Raw genomic sequence first — 6651 nt, forward strand, 5'->3', positions numbered from 1 at the left:
CAAGCACTGTGGAGAAATGCTGCCATCCTCTGGCCTTTTAGCTACACTTTGGTCAAGTGAGGAACTCTTTAAGAAAATAATATGAGACGTTACTTAACGATAAATGGGAAACCATTGTGTTTTTACCATTATTTTTATTACACCATTCATGATTAACCTGCATTTTTCTAAAAATGTTCATCACTCCGCAGACTTCTTTTTGGAAGAAGACATGTGCATAAATGTTCTGTATTTAAATCACAAACAGTTCTTGGTTCTTCCTTCCCACCAGTTCAGAATAAACACACCCTTAATGTTCAGACTGAGACACTAAACAATTGAAATTGAAATGACTTGTGTTCCAGGCTATATTGAACTGCCATGTGTGGCAAGGATGTTAGAAAAGCATGCAGCTGGATGTTAAAATGTCAGTAATTAAAAGTTGTTACTGTAAAAAGTGTTATATTTGAGTGACACTCATTCCCTGTTTGAGAAAAGTGTGTTGTTGTTTTTTGAACAATATTTGCTTCAAACATTTTCATCACAACTGCAAGATGTAACAGCTCAGGACTCGGTATTGGCGAGTACTGATAAGTGCTCGTACTTGGTCTCAGTGGTATCTGTGCATCCCTACTATTCTGTCCATTTTAATGAGATCCCCCCTCCAAAACGAGAACCTATCACAAGGGGATACGACTAATCATGGAAAATGTGAAGAACTTACGTAAACTTAAAGAACAAAATACGCATCTCCTTCGGAACGTTATAATTATGTGTGGAAAGCTCAGACAGACGCATCAATTAGAGCAGAGGCGTCATTTTCATCACGAGCCACATTAAAGTTATGGTTTCCCTCAGAGGACTGTTATGACTGCGACCATATTAATGTATAATCACCTCATCTTATTATTACATATACACAACAAATTGATGGGTAACTAGATTTGACATCAGACGAAGGAAAATAGTTCTTCAACTATTGTTCAATTTATTTTAAAAAGGTGTTTGGTAACAACAACAAAACTTGCTAGCAACCTCTCAACATTTTAAAAATAGTCTTGAATTTGACACCTATGAACAAGACTGACACCAGATAATAAACTGACAAGTGCATAAGATTTCAAAGGAATTTGAATACTGGTGTCTGAGCCGCATGCATCTGTGAATGAGGCAGATATTTACCAAATTTACTGCTGGAAAAATTATATCCCTCTGTATGTGTAGCAACACTGTTCAATAATTCTGTTAATTCCCTTTTTAAAATAATCTCTCGAGTGCTTTTCTTCCTTTGTTTTTTTTGTTGTTTTTTGTTTTGTGTTTATTGAGAATTTGTTACTGAATCTGAATGGAGGTTTTTATTTCTTTGCGCATCTGTCAAATCATAGCAGGCGGCGAATGCTGAAAAACACATGCTCCAAACAGGCTTAACCCTGATGAATCAACAGCTCAACTGAAAAATAGGCAAGGGTCAAATGTCAAAGGCTTCTCTCTCCTACGCACACACACACACACACACACACGCACAAGATGGCATCACATTTTGAGATGAACAATGAAGCATGATGAGGTGATTACCCCTAATCTGTAGTATCGGGTAGACTGGTTGTTCGGTGAATAGATAACATCATTTGGAGTCATCCCATCAGCTGTGATTTTACATTTCGTCACACCTCAGTAACCATGTCACAACTTGCTTGATGTAATCAGATCAAACACAGGTGCATCTCAATCAATTTGAGTTAGAAAACATCATGAATTTCTTTTTCTTTATTATTATTATTATTATTTTAAAACCTGTCCTAATCAGCTGTTCCCTTCTATGCCAGAACAGTTTTACTGTGCAACAGTGGAGTTTTTGTTTTTTTTAATTCTCACTTTGGTTCTTTATTTTTTTTTGTCTATTTGTTTACAATATTTCTTTATTATTATTATTATTATTATTATTTTAAAACCTGTCCTAATCGACTGTTCCCTTCTATGCCAGAACAGTTTTACTGTGCAACAGTGGGGTTTTTTTTTTTTTTAATTCTCACTTTGGTTCTTGATTTTTTTTGTCTATTTGTTCATAATTTCAGATGGACAGGACAAGGTTTTAAAGGGGTGCGACAGAAAGAAAAAAATGAACAATAAAAGACAGGACACGAGCTGTAATATAAGTAAGAAAAACAAATCATTATAATATGCATAATACAATGTCATATTGCATTCAAATATTGTAAGAGGGCAGTAGTGCTACACCCTGTGAGGGAAGAACAGGACACGACAGGACAAGGATAGTGGAAACGGCTGTAGAACTGGCGTGTGGTGACAGTGGTTATGTAAATTCTAAACATCTATTGAAATGGAGTGCAAGTGAGTGGGGCCTCCAAAAAAGTTCACAAGGTCATAAGAGTTATTTATTGCGAATAGGGAGTGCCCCCACACCAGGCAACTGAGTCCCGGGGGTGTGTGTCTGCGGACACATGCAACCAAATTGACACTGTCTTGCATGCACAATAACTATCAGAGGTGTCCTGGGAATGCTGTGCCAACACAACAGGAGCTATGGACCGCACTCCACCCAGCCGAGCAAGGGAGTATTCTAATTTATTGAGATGCATCTGTGAATAGAAACCCAAGTGAATAGAAACCCATAGCTTTATGACTATATTTAAGTGAATCATGATAGGTTAGGTTATTATTATTTAATATCATTTCCTGGCCACTTAATAATAATAATAATCCATCATCCATCCATTTTCCGTACCGATGAGCCTCAATAGGGTCACAGCCGTGCTGGAGCCTATCCCGCCTGACTCTGGGCGAGAGGCGGGGTACACCCCGAACTGGTCACTCGCCAAACGCAGGGCACACATAGACAAACAACCATTCACAATCACATTCAAAACTACGGGCAATTTAGAGTCTTCAATTACTTTAAGCTTCCATGCGTGTTTTTGGGATGTGGGAGGAAACTGGAATTCCCGGAGAAAACCCACGCAGGCACGGGGAGAACATGCAAACTCCACACAGGTGAGCCCAGATTTGAACCCAGGTCCTCAGAACTGTGAAGCAGATGCCCTAACCAGTCGGTCACCAATAATAATAATTCATTTTATTTATTGCGCCTTTCAAGAAACCCAAGGTACATCCATCCACCATCCATTTTCTGAACCACTTCTCCTTTTAAGAAGCGGCAATTTAGAGACGCCAATTAACCTATCATGCATGTTTTTGGGATGTGGGAGGAAACCGGAGTGCCTGGAGAAAACCCACGCAGGTAAGGTGAGAACATGCAAACTCCACACAGGCGGGGCCTGGGGATTGAACCCCGGTCCTCAGAACTGTGAGGCTGACGCTCTAACCAGACGCCCACCGTGCCGCCAGGCACCATACAAACAAAGTTAAAAGAAATCAAACATCCATTCATCCATCCTTTTCTGTACCGCTTATCCTCACTAGGGTCGCGGGTGTGCTGGAGCCTATCCCATTTGACTCTACAATACAATAAAAAATAACAAAACATAAACCAATTAAAATGGAAAATAATATGAGAAATATTAAAGTGAATAAGCAGTCCGTAGTAGCTGTGTCTTGAGTTTAGATTTGAAGAGGGTTCATGAGTCTGTGTCTTGGAGGTAAGGTGGTAGTGAGTTTCAAAGACGGGGGCCCAGAGCGGCTGAAGGTGGACAGATGGGCAGAAGGAACGGTGAGGTTCATGGAGGATGAAGCTCTCAGAAAGCAGGAGGGTATGGCAACGTGAAGGAGGTCAGCAAGGTATGGTGGGGCGAGGTTATTGATGGCTTTGAAGGTGCAGATCAGTATATTATATTGGATGTGGTATTGGACAGGCAGCTAGTGAAGGAGGGGGTGGGGGGGCGGTGATTGATGTTTCCTAAGTGAGAGTATGCAGACTGGGGGATGTTGTTTATGTGTACTTGGAAGCAGAGTGTGCTGTCGAGGATGACACCCAGACTGGTAACCTGAGGGGAGGGGGAAACAGAGGAATTATAAGTGTGGAAAAACTTTGTGTGGACTTGCTACCTATGAGTAGGATTTCGGTTTCATCTCTGTTGAGTTGCAGAAAGTTGGATGACAAACAGTGTTTGAGTTCAGAGAAGCAGTCAGTCAGAGAGGAGAGAGGAAGAGTGGTAGAGCTGGGTGTCAATCGCATAACAGTGAAAGCCTAGGTTTAATTCACGGAAAGTTTTGCCAATACTATATTGAGTTTGTTGGTACTTTACTTTTTTTTTGGGTAAAAAAAATAAAAATAATAATCGGCCTAACGACACCAGTGGGTTATGTCCCAAAAACGTTTGGTTTTTATCAGAGAAATTGCACTCAACAGTACGGTATCAGAATCAGAATCAGAATCATCTTTATTTGCCAAGTATGTCCACAACACACAAGGAATTTGTCTCCGGTAGTTGGAGCCGCTCTAGTACAACAGACAGTCAATTTACAGAACACTTTGGAGACATAAAGACATTGACAAAAAACAATTGTGCAAAAAGATGCAGAGTCCTCTAGCACTTAGAGCAGTTCGAATGACTAATATTGCAATAGTCCGGTGCAATGACCATTGTGCAAAGGGCGCTGAGACTTCAAGGAGTGTATGCGGTTTAAAGTGACGAGTAGTGCGATCATCTGGGACAATGTTGGTTGTGCAAATGTTACAGATACTCCTCAATCAGTGTGCAAATGGAGCAGATGCTACTCTGGCATGAGTGGCCAGTATATGCAAATAGTGCAGCATGGCGAGACAACTACAGTGAGTGCACGAGTAATACATAATTGGCCCCACAGAAATGTGACAACGAACACAAGTCAAAAACTTGCCAGCTTGTTGTAATGGAATTATAGGTTAGGTGTTTAAGAAGTTGATAGCAAGAGGGAAGAAGCTGTTGGAATGTCTACTAGTTCTAGTTTGCGTTGATCGGTAGCGCCTACCTGAGGGAAGGAGCTCGAAGAGCTGGTGACCGGGGTGCGGACGGTCCGAGAGGATTTTGCACGCCCTTGTCTTAGTTCTGGCAGCGTGCAAGTCCTCAATGGTGGGTAGGGGGGTACCGACAATCCTTTCAGCAGTTTTGATTGTCCGTTGCAGTCGGAGTTTGTCCTTTTTTGTAGCAGCACCAAACCAGACTGTGATGGAAGAACACAGGACCGATTCGATGACCGCTGTGTAGAACTGTCTCAGCAGCTCCGGTGGCACGCCGTGCTTTCTCAAAAGCCGCAGGAAGTACATCCTCTGCTGGGCCTTTTTGAGGACGGAGTTGATGTTGGTCGCCCACTTCAGGTCCTGAGAGATTGTAATTCCCAGGAACTTGAAGGTCTCGACGGTTGAGACAAGGCAGCTGGACAACGTGAGGGGCAGCTGTGGCGAAGGATGTCTCCTGAAGTCCACGATCATCTCTACCGTCTTGAGCGTGTTCAGCTCCAGGTTGTGTCGGCCGCACCACAGCTCCAGCCGCTCCGCTTCCTGTCGATATGCAGACTCGTCACCGTCCTTGATGAGGCCGATGACAGTGGTGTCATCTGCAAACTTCAGGAGCTTGACAGTCGGGTTCGCTGAGGTGCAGTCGTTCGTGTAGAGAGAGAAGAGCAGCGGAGAGAGGACACAACCTTGGGGCGCCCCAGTGCTGATGCTGCGTGTGGATGAGGTGGCCTCCCCCAGCCTGACCTGCTGTGTCCTGCCCGTCAGAAAGCTGTAAATCCACTGGCAGGTGGCAGGTGAGACGCTGAGCTGGAGAAGCTTGGTTGAAAGGAGTTCAGGGATGATGTTGTTGAACGCTGAGCTGAAGTCCACGAACAGGATCCTCGCGTAGGTCCCTGCACTGTCGAGGTGTTCCAGGATGAAGTGCAGTCCCATGTTGACTGCATCATCCGCAGACCTGTTCGCTTGGTAGGCAAACTGCAGGGGGTCCAGCAGGGGACCTGTGACACTCTTGAGGTGGTCCAGCACGAGACGTTCAAAGGACTTCATGACCACAGATGTCAAAGCGACAGGCCTGTAGTCATTCAGACCAGAGATTGCAGGTTTCTTGGGGACTGGAATGATGGTGGAGCGTTTGAAACAGGATGGAACTTTGCACATTTCCAAAGATCTGTTGAAGATCTGAGTGAAGACTGGAGCGAGCTGGTCCGCGCAGACTTTGAGGCAGGATAGGGACACATGGTCCGGGCCTGCCGCTTTATTCATCTTCTGTTGTTAGAAGATGCGTCTCACATCCTGTTCATGGATGGTTAACGCAGAAGTCAGAGGTGTGATTGTGGTCGCGGGTGCGGCCGGGTGGTTGTGTGGTGTGAAACTGTCCTTTTCAAATCTGCAGTAGAAGGTATTCAAGTCGTTGGCTAGTGTGCTATTGTTCTCAGCTTGGGGGGATCGTCGCTTGTAATTAGTCAGCGATTGGAATGCATGCCAGACTGATTTAGAGTCGTTCGCGCTAAACTGTTTTTCCAACTTTGCTGCATAGATCCTCTTTGCAATGTTAATTTCTTTAGTCAGCTGGTTTCTAGCTCGATTATACAGGGCCCTGTCCCCGCTCTGATATGCATCTTCCTTAGCTTGGCGAAGCGGCGAAGCTGCTTAAGTTTAGCAGTGAACCACGGCTTGTTGTTGTATTGTGTACAAACACACAGTAACAACATTCGTCCCCCCACATAACCTGCTGTTCTTCTTTCATAATATTATGC

Source organism: Phycodurus eques, chromosome 1, assembly GCF_024500275.1.
Source record: "Phycodurus eques isolate BA_2022a chromosome 1, UOR_Pequ_1.1, whole genome shotgun sequence".
NCBI lineage: Eukaryota > Metazoa > Chordata > Actinopteri > Syngnathiformes > Syngnathidae > Phycodurus > Phycodurus eques.